The sequence below is a fragment of the Pipistrellus hanaki genome (assembly GCF_964339955.1).
Source record: "Pipistrellus hanaki genome assembly, chromosome: 9".
NCBI lineage: Eukaryota > Metazoa > Chordata > Mammalia > Chiroptera > Vespertilionidae > Pipistrellus > Pipistrellus hanaki.
This window is the reverse complement of record NC_140511.1, coordinates 13,139,838-13,157,812: the sequence shown is the minus strand read 5'-3', so window position 1 is coordinate 13,157,812 and position 17,975 is coordinate 13,139,838. Positions and strand designations below refer to the sequence as shown.

At 47.1% G+C, this 17,975-nt stretch overlaps 1 long non-coding RNA gene across 1 annotated transcript in view; it reads right to left on the bottom strand.

Moving 5' to 3' along the window:
- Positions 1-1,543: 1,543 nt before the first annotated feature.
- The window catches only part of LOC311627431, a 47,385-nt gene continuing 30,953 nt past the window's right edge, over positions 1,544-17,975 (bottom strand). The window contains exons 2-3 of the long non-coding RNA XR_014795907.1: positions 8,605-8,696; positions 1,544-3,273 (exon numbers count right to left, since the gene is read on the bottom strand). This is a non-coding gene — a long non-coding RNA (uncharacterized lncRNA). The remainder of the gene's footprint in view (positions 3,274-8,604; positions 8,697-17,975) is intronic.

The following is a 17,975-nucleotide window of genomic DNA, read 5'->3' as shown; positions in this document are numbered from 1 at the left end:
TTTTATTTCCCAAGGACAAGGATACCAAATTAATGTTGTCACTGCTCTGACTGGTGTTTGTTACCCACCTATCCCATGGGACATGGGCTACCCTCTCCCCGCCCTGCCCTTTACCTTGCTTGGATTGAGAGCCAAGGTAAAGCGGGACAAGCATCTAGCCATGTGCCTATGAGCTCTATCGCCTCACAGGGCACATCACCCTGCCAGGAAACTGGGCAGCACCAGGCCCAGGCCCACCCAGGTGGGGAGAAGGGTGCAGTAGGTTAAGTTGTTTTTAGTGGCCTTTTGTTGCAGGCCTGCAGGCACACACACACATGTACACACACACACACACACACACACACACACACACACACACACATACATACACTCAGTTTCCATGATCTTTCTAAACTCCAGGTCTGGTCATGTCACTACTCTGCATCAGGCTACAGCTAGATTTTTTATGTGTCCTACTCGCTGGGCCTTCGAGGCCCTTCACCACTGGCCCAACCACCCTCTCCGGCCTGATCTCCCATTGACATCCTACTCTGTGGTATAGACTCTCCACAGCCCCCAACACCGGGACCCCTCTGTGTCTTTCTCACACTGTCTGCTCTGCCTGCAATGCTCTTGTTACCATTACTGGAAATGGTAACAGCCATGCTTCTCCTGAGTCACTGGAAAGAAATGGGAGAATTTCTCTACTTTGCGAGAGCTAAGCCGTTGTTCCCAAATTCTAGGCTCTGCTATTACTGGGGGGCAGTCAACATGGTTTTCTATTTCAGCTCAAAGAAGGAGAAAAAAGAGGCTGCCTCAAATGCAGCTTGTTGGTGAGGGCTGCTTTTGCAGGTGTATGGCAGTGTGGTGCCAGGGAAAATGAAGCACCAAGCCCTGGCCTTGGTAGCTACAGTGTGGCGTGGTGCCGGTTGCAAAGCTACTCATCATCTCGGGGACAGGCCGGCCTAAAGCTGAGAATGATGGTTCTGGAGGCTGAAGGATGGTGGAGACCAGCTTGTGACAGCAGTGCTGGCTCCCTGTGGAATGGAAACCAAAGACCAAAACCCACATATGCTCTGGAGTTCCTGGGAGGCTGTAGGGAGAGGAGGCTTGTCCCAAATAATGACTGGTGTTTAGACTTCCCGTCTACCATGGTTAGCAGGACTCAGAGATAGAGCTGATTTTTGTTGTTTGATACTCACATTCCAATGTCAGAGGGCAGCTCACACCAGAGACACCCTTCCTCTCCTTGCCCCCGTGAAGCCTCCCACCAGTGCTCCCACAGCAGCCTCGTGTCCGTGCTGACCATGCTCTGTGCCAGCAGGTCTGTGCTAGCACCTCCCAGGCTCGACTGAGCCCATCCTTGTATCCTCTGTGCCAGCAGCATGCCTAGCACACAGTACATGCCTGGTAAATACTGAAGGCAGAAAATAAGGAGAGAGGGAAGGAACCACAGTCCAGGTCACTGAGCCAAGCCCTCTGCCACCCCCCTCACCCCTGCCACCTCCACCAGGCCCTGCCATGTGTGCCCATAACACTAGGGGGCCCACTACCATCTTGATTCACTGAGAGGTTATAAAAAATACTGGTCACAGCCGTACCTCTGGAGCCGGCTCCTCTAGTAGCTGTATGACCACGTTTTAGCTGTGTGACCTTAGGTAAATTACTTGACCTCTCTGTGTTTCACCTCTGAACACAACAGCACCTACTTTGTAGAGTTGTTGTGAGGGTTAAATGAGTGGAGCGTGTAAAGTATTTAGAAGGCTGTGTGGCATCTAGTAAATGCTATCTTACTAGTGCATTGTGCCTATCTACTCAAAAACTCATTTCCCCACTAAACCAGGAACTCCTTGAGGTTAAGAAGTGTGTTTAATTTATTTTTATATATCCAGTACTTAGCCACAACTCCTAGCCTGGCTTAGAATAAATGACTGATGAATGAATGAATGAATGAATGGTGTAGATTTTAGGTCAGAGTGGAGTGCTATGGAAGCCTGTGGAAGAGAGGACCCCAAGGGCTTTGGGTGGTGTTGACTTTAAGACTGCTTGGTGCCGAAGCCGGTTTGGCTCAGTGGAAGAGCGTCGGCCTGGAGACTGAAGGCTCCAGGTTCGATTCCAGTCGAGGGCATGTACATTGGTTGCTGGCACATCCCCAGTGGGGGGTGTGCAGGGGGCAGCTGGTCGATGTTTCTCTCTCATCGACGTTTCTAACTCTCTATCCCTCTCAATTCCTCTCTGTGTAAAATCAATAAAATTTATTAAAAAAAGACTGCTTGGTAAGGGCCAAGCAGAGAGAGGTGCGGCCCAATCTCTAGGCATGCTGGGCCTCTCTGGAGGAATCGCAGGCCTGGAAGTCTCAGAATTCAGATGGGAAGATGTTGGAAAGGGATAGAGACAGACAGGGCTGCCTTCCCTTCCCCTGCCCTCTCTTCCCCCCTCTCTTGGGCTGGCACCTCTTCCTCCTCCGTCCTCAGCACAAGGAAGCCCTAGCCGGGCTAACAAGAAAAGCAGCTGGGCCACTCCTTTTGTGTAGGTCGATCACAGACAGAAAGGTTTACACTAAAATTCTGGCTGCTTCCTCTGCCACCCATCCCGGGAGGCACCCTGTGGGCAGGGGAGGCCATCAGCACCTCTGTGCCAAATGAAGTAAACGATGAGAGCAGCACAATCGCCTGGACAGTCCGCCCGCCGACACTTGGACGGGAAGGCTTTCTCTTCCACTTCATCAGTTCTCCTTTGGTACAAGACAGAAATCAATAGCAGCTCACCAATGTACAGCTTCCCAGTTTGGAAGTTTAACTTCTCAGCGGCCTTTACGTAGCTGTCCTGATTCAGGCCGCGGGACCCTCCGCAGAGTCTATGATCAGCAAGAGCGGGTCCACGGAGGCTAGAGCCACAGCCGCCTCCAAGGGCAGTTTCTGTCCATTGGAATTTGTAGGCAAAGGCCCAGCCGGCTCTCCGACTCTGGAATCTTATTTCATTTCTGCTGTGCACTTCGCAGGCTGGTAGGTGTGACAAATGGTCTTATCTTTGTCTAACCTCCGTTGAACCCGTACTTGCTTCGGGGTTTAACTTTAATATACGGCTTCAGTTTAATAGCAAAGTGGTTCTCTTAAAATGTCAGGTGGTAAAATGCTGAATCATTCACCAAGGAAAGGCCGGTCCTGAGTAGAAATTAGAATCGCTGAGGCACACGAGATGTGCCACATATCTTCAGCCCAAATAGAGGGAGACGGAGCTGAAGTTCAGATCCAATTTAGAGGGCAGTTCTGAGCTCCAAAGGGACTGTTTGCTCTGAAAGACAAAAATGAATCAGATGAAAGGATGAAGCACGGGTTGAAATATCACTACTGCTGGTGGTAAGCATAGCGGTGCAGATGTGACCTTCAACATTTCACGCATGTAACTGGCTAAGCTACACCAAATGAGACAGAACTATGAAGACAACCGAGCCAACAGAGCTCCGGGGGTAAAAGGTGAGCCTGGCCAGTGTGGCTCAGTGACTGAGCCTTGTGCTATGAGCCAAAAGGTCACGGTTCAATTCCCATTCAGGGCACTTGTCCGGTTGCGGGCTTGATCCCCAATAGGGGGCATGCAGGAGGCAACTGATCAACAATGTTTCTCTCTCATTGATGTTTCTAGTTCTCTATCCCTTCCCCTTCCTCTCTTTGAAATAAATAAAAACATATTTTAAAAAATGATCCTGTTACAGAAAACCGAAGAAGAACAAAACAATACTTAGAGAGATGGAGTTACATTTATTATGTGCAGGTCCAGAGGAAAATGTCTCTCAAATTCTGGGCCCCAATATGCAGGAATTCTCCCTATTTATATGATCCTACCCTCTTAGTCTCCCAAATATGGAGTGTTTCCGGCCCCCTTTTGCAAGCTCTTAAAAAGCCAGTGTGTACTTGGGCCTTGAGACCTCAACCAGAGGCCTGGCCTGGTACCAGCACTGATGACCTTGTCTGGGGAAGGTTAAATCCACAGAAGCCAAATAGCGGGGTTAAAATTTTCAAACAGCAGTTTTCATACAAGATGGATGCTTCAATCCAGTTCTGCCCATGTGCCTATAAGGCTCTTTCATTTTTGCTTTATAATTATATTATCTTTATATTTATACATGAATTAAACTCCCCAGTAATGATTATTTCAGGCACAATCATTGATGAGTCCTTAAATCAGTGGGGAAACAGCATATTTATGAAGTATCTCCTTATAAAATACTTATTTATTACAAACGTGAAAGTAGTAACTTTATGGTGGAGAAGCCTGGCAGTCCCACCCCTTAAACAAGGGATCATGGTTAACGTCACTGTTAAGACAGAGACAGATTGCATGCCACCCAGCATGAGGCTCTGATAAGGCCACAGTATCACTTCTGCTGTAGGCTTGCCAAAAAATGTATAACCTGACCCTAGCTGGTTTGTTCAGTGGTTAGACCATCAGCGTGCAGACTGAAGGTTGTCAGAATTTATTCCAGTCAAGGGGATGTATCTTGGTTGCAAACTCAATCCCTGGCCCCTGTCAGGGCGTGTCGGGGCGGTGGGGGGGGGGGGGGGGATAACTAATCTATGTGTCTTTCTTATATCAACGTTTCTCTTTCTCTGTCTCTCCCAATTTGGAAGTTTAAAGGCGGCTTAAAAGTTAGACTTCCAAACTGGGAAGCTGTCTCTGTCTCTCCCCCTCCTTTCTAGTCTCTCTAAAAATCAGTGGGAGAAAAATATCCTCCAGTGAGGGAAGAAAAAAAAAAGCACAGCCTGTCTTAAAATCAGAAGGAAACATCACATCTAGAAGATAAACTAGCAAGGACTTTCCAAAAGTGGAAAGGTCATGAAGGGCCAGTTAAAACTGAGTTGTTCCAAATGAAAAGAGCCCAAGCAGACAGGACAATCAAAGGCAACTCATTAAGCCTACACATTAGACAATAGCATTGTCTCCATGCTAATTTCCTGGTTGAGGTCAAGTTACTCTAGGTTATATGAGATGTTACCATTTGGGGGAATCTGGTGAGGGGTGTATGAGAAGTCTTTGTACTATCATTGTACGACTTTTCTTAAATCTAAAATTAATTCAAAATGAAAGCTAAAAATAAATAAAACTTTAAGTAAATTAAAGGATCTCGACTTGGCAATTATAAGGATGAAAGAAGGGGACCCCTTGTTCTACGAAGTGCCAGGTTCAGAGGAAAAGAATGTTGGTAACTGTTGAAAACGTAACAGTGCTATCAAGAACATATGAAGTGAGCTATATAAATAATGAGGCAGGACCAACTCCAGATAACTCAGAGTCTGCGGGGGCAGGATGCAGGTATCAGCGTTTTAAAACTCCCCATGTGGGCATGAGAGGATGGATGTCAAGAGGAAGAAACCCAGAATGAGGTCCCAGTTCTGACAGTATTTCCTGACCGTGTAACCTTGGGCATGTGACCTCATGTCTCTGAACGCCAGAGTCCTCAACTGTAGAGCAGTGGCAATAACAACACCCAGTCCATGGGCTGTTTGGAAGGGCCTGTGACTCAGGACCCATGATGCCCTCACAAACGGTCAAGTGCTATGATGAGGAACCTACTCATTCTGCTTTTCATGTCACATTTTCTCCACAGCCCAAAACCAAAGGGAGTGAGGCCTCATTTCTCTTGGTTTTGTCACTTCATATTACCCTGATTCATCCTCACAAAGTCTCTAGAAGGCACAGAAAGAGAAAACTGTCCACTGGGTTTGCCTCATTTGGTGTTACTGAGTCCCTCACTACCCCAGTATATGACTGAATAAAGGAAGAGGAGAAAAAGCAGATATGACCCCCCAGGCTTACACGCTGACACCCAGTGAGCACTTTCAGCTCCAAGGTCTTGTCCAGGATGCACACAGAATTGCTCATCATGTGTGCTGTGGTCAAGAGCGCTGCTCAACTTGCAGTCTCTTCCTGGATCCCAGATCAGAATGACTCAACTACAAAACTTCCTACAAGTTCTGTTAGAAAGAAAAAGGATGTGGAGGAGATCTGTGTTTGAGTGTAAGACCTCAGGTGGGTGAGGATCAGGACCAGAATGTTATGCTTAGCCCCAGCTCTGCCTCAGGCTTACCTATACTATTAGAGGAGTTAACACTCTAAGTCCCTACCTCTCCTCCCGATGTCACACTACAAATCTCTCTTAACCGTTGAAATATTGTTGGAAAGTTATGAATAATCCATTCAATGTCATGAAATAAATATGCCTTATATTTAGAGATATTTTATTATATTTAAAGCACTTGATAGGTGGTAAACAAAGTGCTATGATCCCCACTTAATTCATTTAAAAACTGAGATTTGGGTGCATTGATAAAATTGCCTGAAGTCTTGAAGTTTTATGTAAAAGGACCGTGTCAAGAATAAAATCCAGCCCAGCCAGCATGGCTCAGTGGTTGGGTATGGACCTATGAACCTGGCAGTCATGATTCAATTCCTGGTCTGAACATATGCTCGGGTTGCAGGTTAGATCCCCAGAGTGGGGTGTGCAGGAGGCAGCTGCTCAGTGATTCTCTCTCGTCATTGATGTTTCTGTCTCTCTCTCCCTCTCCCTTAGTTTCTGAAATAAATAAAAGATATATTTTTTAAAAAGAAAGATAAAATCCAGGACTTCAGACTCCTAGGCCAATCTCTTCCACTGAATGTTTCCATGAGAAACATGTTTTCATTTCTACCTTCAAAATAAGAAAAGCAATGGTGGCAAGTGTGCCATGTCCAGTTGTGACTGGGCCTGCTTTAGAATCAAAGAGAGATTTAGTTTCCAAATAAAGCCACTGCTAAAAAGAAGGTTTGCAAAATGTGGATTTCATATTAAAGAGTCTTTCTGATTCAAGGAAAGTGGGCCCAACACCAAGGAAAATGTAATGGGAAACAGCTGGAGATGCAGGTGTGCAGACTTATAAATTACTCAGCAACTCCTCACAAGAGCCCCCCAAGACCCACAGCTCAATGGGAAGACTGGTGCTCCATTCCACCCAGGTCACTCATAAGCCAAGAGAACGATCTTGGCAGGCACTCCAGCTCCCCCCGTGACATGACCTAATGGGCTTTGTCCCAAAGGCTGGGAATGGTAAACACATTTAGGGATTCTGCCCAGGTCACAGTGAGCCTCTTTCTCTGAGAACTGCCTTCCATTCCTTAGATGGAACCAGCAGTCATGCTTCTATCTTCACATACCTATATACACCCAGCCAAGGAGAGGCAGCCATCCATCTGAGCTGGCTTTCTCGAATGAAGAAGAGGAGAGCTTGGGAGCTATGAGGCATCCATCTTACTCCATGCACATGGAGAAGCAGACAAAGTCCCATGTACGTCCTGACCAGGCCTTTGTTTACAATGAATGCTTCTTTCAGAGGGGAGCAGAGGACAAGAGTAAATGAAGGGTCTGGGCTCCTAACAGCTTCAGAGCTCCTAGTCCTGGAAACCATGAAGCAGGAAGTGAAAGAGAACTGGCAATGTCCCAGCACATTTTGGAAGATACTTTTCCCACAGCTGATGCTTCATAGGCAGGACAGAGGCAGTCTTCACCTACTCCGTCAGTTCTGTATGACAGAGAACAGGTAGGAGATCCCACATCCATTCAGTAGGGCTCCACAAGATGAATCCTATCAATTCTGGAAACTGCTGAAGATCTGTGCACCTCAACTGGCCCTCCAGCTACAGACCTAAAGAATAGGACAGTGAGCAGAACCAATGACAACCATACTTCCTCTCCATTAGCACACACCAAGTCTCCATAGAGCTCTACTTGCTTAAAGGTAATTAAAATGAGGGGGTGCAGGAACGCTGTGGGATCTGCAGAAAAACAATGTTACACACAGGAAAGAGAACATCACCCAGAAGACTAAAATAAAGAACACACCTCTGAAGAAGATTTGCTATAGAAACCAGAAGAAAATTGTAGGAAATTGACATCTATAATATTTTTTTAAAAAACCATGATGTGGCCCTATAAAGTTGAAACTGAAAACTATATGGAAAACAAGCTGAGATAAACTGATACCAGGATAAGCTTCAGAGACTGTCACCTGGGATGACATTATAATTTCCAACAAAAATGTAATAGGAGAGAGTTTCTTTGTTTATGCTAAGCCTCATTGTGATTCTTTTAAAATAACAGTGATATAGACCTTTAAGGACATAGATACAGAAGTTAGTTTAAGAAGTGGAGTTTTTAAAAATAGTTTATTTGAAACATTAAACAATAGTCAGTTATTATCCACCCAGGTGTCAACCCCTTGTTCTTTATCAAATATCTGAGCAAAAGAACATGACACACTCAATGGAGAAAGATGGTATTCTGAAACTTTATTTTTTTAGCATAAATGATGGGAACGTTAAAATGCAATAATAACTTTATTATCTCATTTGAGATAATTTCATTGATCAAGTTAAGTTTCATTGTCCAAGTTAGTCTCTTTTTTTGCAGCAACAGTAAACAACTAAGAAAGCAAAATCCAGGTAGGCATTTTGCAAGAATTTTGTGAGAATATTTTAGAAAAGATACATAATGATTTCAGAATCTGAATTATTACAGTAACTTCATCTGCTGTACAAATACAGCCAACATTTGTATATTGAAAGAAATATAATAAAAGTTGATCTGTCACTTACAAAATAACCCAAGAACAGCTCTTCACCATTGGGCATCCAGGGTAACCATCAGGTGGCCTCCCAGGTGGTTATTGTCGTCTCCTGGCCCTCAGCTAGAATGGGGGCAAAAGAGAGTGAAGGAGAGGCTCATTGAATGCTCTTATGTGGAAGTCTTGTAAGTCACAGGCATCACTCAGATTCCCATTCCATTGACTAGAACTCAATAGCTGGATAAGTATCAAGGGGCTTCTGGACTATAAAAAACAATTTTGGTCTTCCAGAAAACATGGAAGGGAAGCTGGTTTTGATTTTTTTTTTTAATTTCCAAGAAGATAAAAGTATTAAACAATAATTAAAAGTCATATATAGGAAGCAATAAATGAGTGGAATTGACATGGCAGAAAAATCAAACAAGTAATTACGGATGGAAAACTTGAGAAACACTTTCAAGATGCCAAAAAAGAGAACAATAATTGAAACTATCATAACTTATCTATTGTAAGACACCCATTTTTCCACATGTTAACACTTTGAAAATCAAGATAAGCCTTACAGTCAGTGGCATCTCACAATCACTGTGGACCAGAGTGCTGTCCTGGTGGGTTGTCAAGTCCTGAGCATGGGCAACCTGGGCTCAGTGTTCATGTTATAAGTGATTACATGTGAGTTTAATTGCCGTTGCAAACATCTTTTAAAAGATTACATTGTGATTTGGCATGGAAACAAGAAGCATTGTGTATGCAGAAAGGCATGGAATTAGAGCAGTGGGGTGCAATTTTATATTATTGATGCAAATATCTGTTGTTGGAGAAAGTTTGTGTTTTTTTTTAAGAAAAAACAAGTGCTTTACAGAACTCAAAAAAGGAAAAAGAAGTTATCCTTAAGTAGAAGTTCTGTTATGTTTTGTAACTGATCCGTGTGTAAAAAGGATTGCTTGTCATATGCCAAACAGTGCGGTTAATAGCAGGAGAAACTGCCAAATCTCTCAAAGTAGACACATTTAAAACAAGGAAGAAGCTGGTATGATCAAGTTGCCAGTTTCACAGGACTCTAATCCTGGCACTACAGCATCTTTTAATTAGCAGCATTTTTCTTGCTTGGTTACACATAAAATGATAGTGCTTCTTACATAGAATCAATACTGTCTTAGATTCACTAAAATATACAATAGTAATTTAAAAAGAAGATGACATCTATGAAAGATGAGGACTAGAGATCCAGTGTAAGAATTATGTTTCTGAAGAAGAATCCAGATGATCAAAAAGAGAAGCAATCACTGAAGATAAAATTAAAGAAAACTTTTCAAAAAGAGATGGGAAGAAGGGAAGTTGAGGTGAATGAAATGGGTTCACTAATGAGTTTCAGGTAAAAATAAATAAGAAGGACTCATACCCAGAAATATCTTCACAGGTTTTTAGATTATAACTAACTAAAAAATGTGTTTTATATATACATCCAGACCAAAAAAAATAAAGAAGATGGATTATCTATAAATGGATAAAAAACAGGCTGACCTTGATCTTTTCCTCCACAACCATAAAGCAATATATGCAGAATTTTGACATGGAAAAGATTTAGACTCCAGTATTTCACTAGCAGGTAAATTTTGGTTTTTAAGAGGAGACAGCAGAAGGAACGCAAACTGGTCAGCATGGCTCAGTGCTTGAGCATCGACCTATGAACCATGAGGTCATGGTTCAATTCCTGGCCAGGGCACATTGCCAGGTTGCAAGCTCAATCCCTAGTGTGGGGCCTGCAGGAGGCAGCCAACCAATGATTCTCTCTCATCATTAATGTTTCTATATCTCTCTCCCTCTCCCTTCCTCTCTGAAATCAATAAAAACATTTTTTCTTAAAAAAAAAAAAAGAAAGAAAAAGAAAGAAAGAAAAGAAAAAGAAAGCTCAAAATGTCTGCCACTCTTGTATTCTTCATTTAAAAATATTAAATTCAACTGCCCAAGTGATGATTTAAAATTAGATCTCAAAATTGGGAAACTCAAAATATAAAAGGACTAGCAGTGAGCACTGAAACCAACTAGACATAGAGAAAGGTATAAAATAATTGTTTAAATAATTACAAGACAGAATGTGGAAAAAAAAAAAAAAAAGAAGAAGAACCAGGAAACATACATCAAAAAATAACTTAATAATAACCCAGATCTCAAACCCATATACCAGTCAACTTTCAGATAAGAAGGAAAAACAGAGGGAAATAAAAGCATACAAAAGTCTTCATTCTACAGTTTTGAACCTAAAAACACCATTTTATTCTTGACTTTACCAATTAGAAAAAATATTGACTGGTGTTCACAAACATTTTTTAGAAACCCATTACAGCCCTGGCCAGTGCGGCTCAGTTGTTTGGGCTTCGTCCCATGCACTAAAAGGTTACCGGTTCCATTCCCAGTCCAGGCACAGGCCGGGGTTGCAGGCTCAATCTCCTTGGTTGGTTGGTGTGCAGGAGGCAGCAGATCAATGTTATGCTCTCACATCAGTGCTTCTCTCTGTGTGTCCCTCTCCCTTTCTCTCTATATAAAAAACAATAAAAAAAAATTTTTTTAAGAAACCCATTACATATGAGAGTAGGGGGCTGACTATAAAAAGATAAATAAAACTTCATCCCTGTCTTGAGGCATTTATTTTTTTAATAACTCTTTATTGTTGAAAGTATTACATATGTTTCTATTTTCCCCCATTGACCTCCTCCAGCTGTCTCGAGGTATTTAGGGTGAAGACCTGTAGGCAACACACAGGTTAGCTTTTAATTTGTTACAAGAATAAACAAATGTTAAATTCCTGGAAGAAGTCTTCAGATTATGGTTGGACCTTACTGCATACGAGTATTTTCTATTCGTTGGTGTGAAGGAACAGTTTCCATTCCTACATTCTGGAAGGAATGGATGCAGAGCTCTTGTTTACGGACTGGCCTTGTTCAACAGCATCCCTGGTATCGGCAAAAAAGTCACAGAAATTCAGATCTCAGGGATGCTCTCCGCGGTAACTGTCATACTCACACAGCACTTGGACTGGAAGTCAGCGCTTATACCAGGTGTTTTCCAACCACTATTTAACACTCACACCAACCGGTCAAGTAGCCACCGTTTCCCATTTTTACAGATGAGAAGACAGGCTCAGAAGTGGTGTTTTCCACAATTACACAGCCAGTAACCACCGGGTGGCCGGGAGGGAGGATCTCCACGCCAGGGAGGCCTGGCTCAAAAGTTTATCACGCCAAACCATGTCCCTAATTCAAAGAGAGAACATAGAAGGCAAGCGGACAAATTTTATAATTTATTAAAGTCTAAATACAGGTGCTTCCTCTTGTTTACATATATAAAAGCCTAAGAGACCATTGGGACCAGTGGACCAGTCGCTATGACGACGCACTGACCACCAAGGGGCAGTGGCTCAATGGAGATGCCCCATGCTGGTCAGTGCACTCCCACAGCCAGCCTCCCACTGCGACCAACCTCCCAGGGTCCTTCCCGGCGCCCCCTCCCCTGCTGGCTGCCCCCTGCCCCCATCAGCCCCATCAATACCATCGCAGGCCAGGCAGAGGGACTCCACCCATGCACTGGGCCTCTAGTCCTATATAATAAAGAGCTAATATGCTAATTAGACCGAACAGCAGAACCACTGTGAGGATGACCTTCCAGATGAAGCCAGGGCTGTGAGGGGCTGCGAGGGCCAAGCCCCTTGCATGCATTTGGAGCATGGAGCCTCTGGTATAATAATAATAACAGCGCTGCAATGCACTGAACAACCCTCGTAGTCCTCCCTAGTGCAGTCACAGCTGGCTGGCTGTTCCCTCCCGCAGCCCATTCTGAGACATTCCCCAGGAGGGCCTGGTCCCCAAGGCTCCATCAGCAAGCACCAATTAATGTGCTCTCGCGCTCTGTGTTTCCTGAGCTACCCTTTCTCTTGGCAGAAAGGAAGATTCGATTAAGTCATCGATTTACTCCACAGAGTTTATGTCCTGATGCATTGCTCCTTCCCGGGGCCTGGAAGAGGGGACAGTACTTAAGGCACAAAAACGCAGGTGGGGGTGGAAGAGGCATAGAGCGAATACATGGTGATGGGGGGAGGGGGGGGATTAAAAATTATATATATATATAACACCCACCCCCAAAAAGACCCAAAAAAAAAAAAAAACAAACGCATCTTCAATAGAATTTTAGACACCGCCAAGGGAATCATTTTTAATCCCCGCACCCTCATTTCCCTAAAAAAAAAAAAACCACTAATTCTGCACATGGCGCCACATAAGACAACAGTGGTTCCAGCGGGCACCGAGGGCCTGGGCTCAGCTCGGGGTTACCGTCTCGCTCCCCCACAAACCGTGTGCAGAGAATGAACCGGCGGGTGTAGCTCGCCAAGGAGACGGTCCCACGCCAAACCAGCCCATCCCTGGAGCCCGGCGCCCGTCGCGCTCCGCAGCTCCTCCCCGGGGGTCCCCGCCCCCCACCGGCCTCGGAGCGGGTCCAGCCGCCCGGACCCCGCCCACCGGGCCCGGCCGCCGGCGGGCCGCTGCTGCCCCCTCTCGGCCGCGCTCCCGCGGCACTCCGCCGTCTCCCCCGCCCACAGCCGCCCCGCCCCAGCCCTCCCCGGCGTCTGGGGCAGTGGGCACTCGGCGGGGAGGCACACGATCTCTGGGCCCGGGGCAGGGGTGCCACCGGGTGACCCTCCCCCGCGCCGGGCTCCCTTCCGCGCCACGCCCGCTGCGCGCCCAGGGCGGACGTGGGCACGAGTGCGGCCGGCAGGTGCCCGCGCCCCTCACCCACTGGAGATCCATCCGGAAACGCACCGCTCCCCACCACAGCCCGTCCCCTGTCCTCCCACCCCGCTGTACCCGGGTTAACCACCAGCCCCCCCAAATCTGGGCCATCCTGCCGCCTAAAGGAATGAGAGCTGGAGCAGGGGTTTTTAAACTCAGATTCCTTTGTCAGACCCACTGAATTAGAGCGAGGTGAGAAGCTATTTTTGCAGAGTTCCCCAGGTGATCTTAAGGTCAGGCAGGCGGCCCGCCAGTTAGAAAACCTGCAGGGCCGGCAGTGTTACCTGCGCACACACACACTCTCCTGGGTCTGTGGAAGGACAAACACCCAGGATGGGCCCCGCGCTGGAACAGAAAGATTTCCCCGGAGCTCATCCCCAGCCCACGGGGGTTTCCAGCTGCTCCTCTCAGGGTGCCTGCCCCTGGGGGCTCCTAGGCCAAAAGAAATACCTAAGGGTTCTGTTCATTAAAGCCCAGATACTGTAATAAGGTCCTAAGACTGAGCGGCTATTAGAAAAATAATAATACATATCCATGGGGGAGGGGGGGTTCTAATTTATTCTTAAATAATCACAACTACTTGCTAATGGGAAGTGTGTGCTGCTTGGACACTGCGAAGACCATCTCAAACCTGGGAGTGAGGGGGCACCACCACCCGCATTTCCTGTTGTGTATTGATTTTCCAATATACAAAGCACTTGGTTTTTATCACAGCGACCACACAGAGCCAGCGTCCCCACAGACACAGTGTCATCAAAAGGCCCGTAAGGCGATCTAACGGGGGAAATGCAAACTGTCCCGGGCGAGTCAGAGTCTGCTTAGAGCCGGACAGATGTCAGGAGTGGCTTAAGCCTTTCATATGACCTGCGGAGCGCTGTGAATTCACAGCGGACCCCGGGACCCCTCAGCACAGAGCCTGAGAGCAATGCTTAGCAGTTAAGTAGCCAGTAGGTAACTGTTGGTGGGTGAGTGAGTGCAGCCGCTACCAGAGAACTACAGGTACGAAGAATGAGCTTTACGAGTTCGTCCCTTTGCTTCTCTCAGCAGCTGTTTAAAAATAGATATGATTAACCTCGTTCCCTGGGGGAGGGAATCGGGATTCAGAGAAGTTAAAGCATTCAGGGCTGCTCACCTTGCAGATGGCTGGGCTAAGGTTCAAATTCCGGTCGGACTGACCCTGAGGCTGCTTTTTGGGAGACCACTGTGCCTTCCGTGGACTTCCATTATCTCCTCAGAGGGCTGAGGCCAGCAGCGAAGTCAGGAAACAGAGCCTGCGGGCTAATTCCCAGAGTCTGAGAAGAGGAAATGGCCAGGTTGGAATGCACTTTCTGGAGGCCCCCGCGGCCCACCTCCAGCAGAACCAGCAGCGGTGTCCTCCCTGGGAAGGCCCTGCCTCCTGGACCCCTGCAGCCAGGCACAGAGGGGCCTCCTGGAGACATGTCTTCTGGCCTGGCCCGTGCCCACTGTAAACTTAACGACACCTCTCACTGCCACATCCCTGCTGATCGCCCCGACTGGTCGGGTCGCACACACAGGCTGCCCCCACCACCACCTCCTGCTCTCAGCACTGCACTGGGCATAAGGGGCCCACGTTTCACAGTCCTCCAATGAAGCAGGGGTCCTCACCTGCAGCCCCAGGAAGTTTTAGGTTGCCATGACTCCTGGGAGGAACTCCAAAGGGGTCACACAGGTCAGTCTTTGGCGGCTGGGCACTGAGTTGGAGACCCACATTGGAAGGGGAGGGCCCTTCTCCCTCATTTGAATTTGGGCCCATGCTTTGTCATTGTCCCCTCTTCATAGGGCTTGCCTTTAGACCTTACCTCAACCTGAGGGTCAGGCAGAAAAACCACCCACCTGCCCTCGCCTCATCTTTGCACTCCCTTTGCCTGGCCCAGCAAACCCCTGCTCATTCTCTAAGACTCAATTCCCTTGGTTCATCCTCCAGAGAACTCTCCCGAACCCCAGAGTCTGGGTTGGGTACACCTCCTCTGTGCACATACAACAGGATTCTGCTACTCAGCACACACTGCATTATAATTATACTAGAGGCCCGGTGCATGAAATTTGTGCACTTGCAGGGGGTCCCTCAGCCCAGCTTGTGCCCTCTCATAGTCCGGGAGCGTTTGGGGGATGTCCAACTGACTGCTTGGGCCCACTCCAGCAGCCGAACATCCTTAGCACTGCCACGGAGGAGGGAGAGCTTCTGCCCCCACCACTGAGTTTGCCAGACATGAGCCGGGCTTCTGGCTGAGTGGTGCTCCCCCTGTGGGGACACAGGGGGCAAATCCTGTGTTGAGTAGGATCCAGCTGAAACCAGTCTCTGACATCCCCTGAGGGCACAGGCTAGGCCAAAGGGCCCCAACAGTGCATGATCAGGGCCAGGAAGGAACACAGGAGGTTGGCCAGCTGGGGAGGGAGTGTGGGAGGGCTCCAGGTTGTGTCTGGCCTGTCTCAGTTCCAATCAGCCAGACCCCAGCAGCAAGCTAACCTACTGGTTGGAGTATCTGCTCTCTGGTGGTCAGTGCACGTCATAGCGAGCAATTGAGCAGCCTTAGCATATCATTAGAATATTACACTTTGATTGGTTGAACAGACAGCCGGATACTTAGCATATTAGGTTTTTATTACATAGGATGTGTGGTGTCTCTCCAACCAGACTGGGAGATGTTTTGAGGTGGGAGCCATGACTTATTCACTGTTGTCCCTTCAGCACTATGCCTGACACATAGTAGGAGTTTACTAAATCTCTGTGAAGAATGAGAACTGCCAGGCCACGTGTTCTAACATTTGGTTGGGAAGACACAGTCACCATTATTCTAGTCTCACTGCTGTCAGCATCCAGAGGACCTTGGAAAAGACCTTGGAGGTCATCTAGCCCAATGTGCATCCGAGGGCCCTGCACTGGGCGGGTGGTTTACTAAAATCACAACCCACAAGAGAATGACCCTGGGAAGGACTTGGCCACAGGCTACTGTCATTCTCACGGCTGAGCCTGCCTTGTGACTTTAGAAGAAACTGCTGAGGCTCAGCTTCACCATCTCTGCCCTGGGGCCCGGGAATCCCTGAGCTCTGCATTGGCCCCTATTGCTGCCTCCTGGTGACAGCACCTCCACATGCCGCAGCAACCCCAGCCTCCCTACAGCAGCCCGCCTTCCGCAAAAATGACTAACATGAGGAAACAGCAGCACGTAAGAACAGAGGAGGTGCTCTCCACAGCAAAGTCCCAGATTTAATTTTTAAGGAAAATCCATATGTTTTCCGTAATGGCTGTACCAATCCTGCATTCTCACCAGCAGTGCATGAGGGTTCCATTTTCTCCACATCCTCATTAGCACTTGTCATTTGTTGATTTGTGGATGGAGCCATTCTGACAGGTGAGAGGTGATACCTCATTGTCGTTTTGATTTGCATCTCTCGGATGATCAGTGGCTTTGAGCATTTTTTCATGTCTCTTGGCCATCTGTATGTCCACTTTGAAGAAGTGTCTATTTAGGCCCTTTGCCCATTTTTTGATTGGATTGTCTTCCTTTTGATAAGATGTATGAGTCCCTTATATATTTTGGAGATTAACCCCTTATTAGATGTATCATTGGCAAATATGTTCTCCCATGTAGTGGGGTCTCTAGTTGTTTTGTTGATGGTTTTTTTGTTTCTTTGTTTGTTTGTTTGTTTGTTTGTTTGTTTGTCTTCTGTGCAGAAACTTTATTTTGATGTAGTCCCATTTGTTTATTTTCTCCTTCATTTCCATTGTCCTAGGAGATGTAACTTTCTTTTCAATGAAGTTTAAAATTTTGGGGTCAATCCCCACACACACACACACACACACACCAACACATGCAGATGTCCTAGCTTCATGAGAGAGTCCACATGATCTGGCTCTCCTGTTCTCTCTGGCCACCACCAGGCACTTTGTCACGTTCAGTCCTTCCCTCGTCCCATCCACCTCCCCACCTTCGCACAGCTGTCTTCTGCCTGGCGTACCCCTCTTCGCAGGCCTATTCATCTTCACAACGCAGTCCAAACAGCTCCTGAGGAGTGTTCCCTGCTTAAAACATCCTGCTCTGTGCCCGCTCCCAGGCCTGGCCAACTCCCAGGAGGTGCTCAAAATGCTTCAGACCGGAAGAGTGGGTGGAGAGGGCACCAGGGGTAAGTTCCTTTGAGGGCTACCAAAATCTGCCTTCTCCTTTGAGAGGAACAGCTGTGGCTGGGCCCGGCTGCCAGGAAGGGCCTCCACTCCTCATGCCCCTTGCTTCAGGGGACTCCGTTTTCATCACTGGGAATGAGCAACAGTGGCCCATGTCACCTAAGGGCACGGTCTTCCCGGGCCCAGCTTAGTTGGCGGTTTGGTGCCCGGGGTGGTGTGGGTCTCTGTGTGCCCGTGTGGACTAAATGAGCTCAGCTACCCACCACACTGCTGAATGGGAGAAAGGAACCTCCTTCCGGGCCTCTTCCGCCATGAGGTTCTTTAAGCCGCCGTATTCTTAGGTGTTTTTCTTCAACGGCTTTGCCTTTCACCCTCACTAGTAGCATGAGTCACAGCTGGTTTCTGCTCACACAGTGATGCCTCCAGGGATCGGCGTACTATGATGTGGTGGGTAAGAGCGCACTGAGCCCCCGA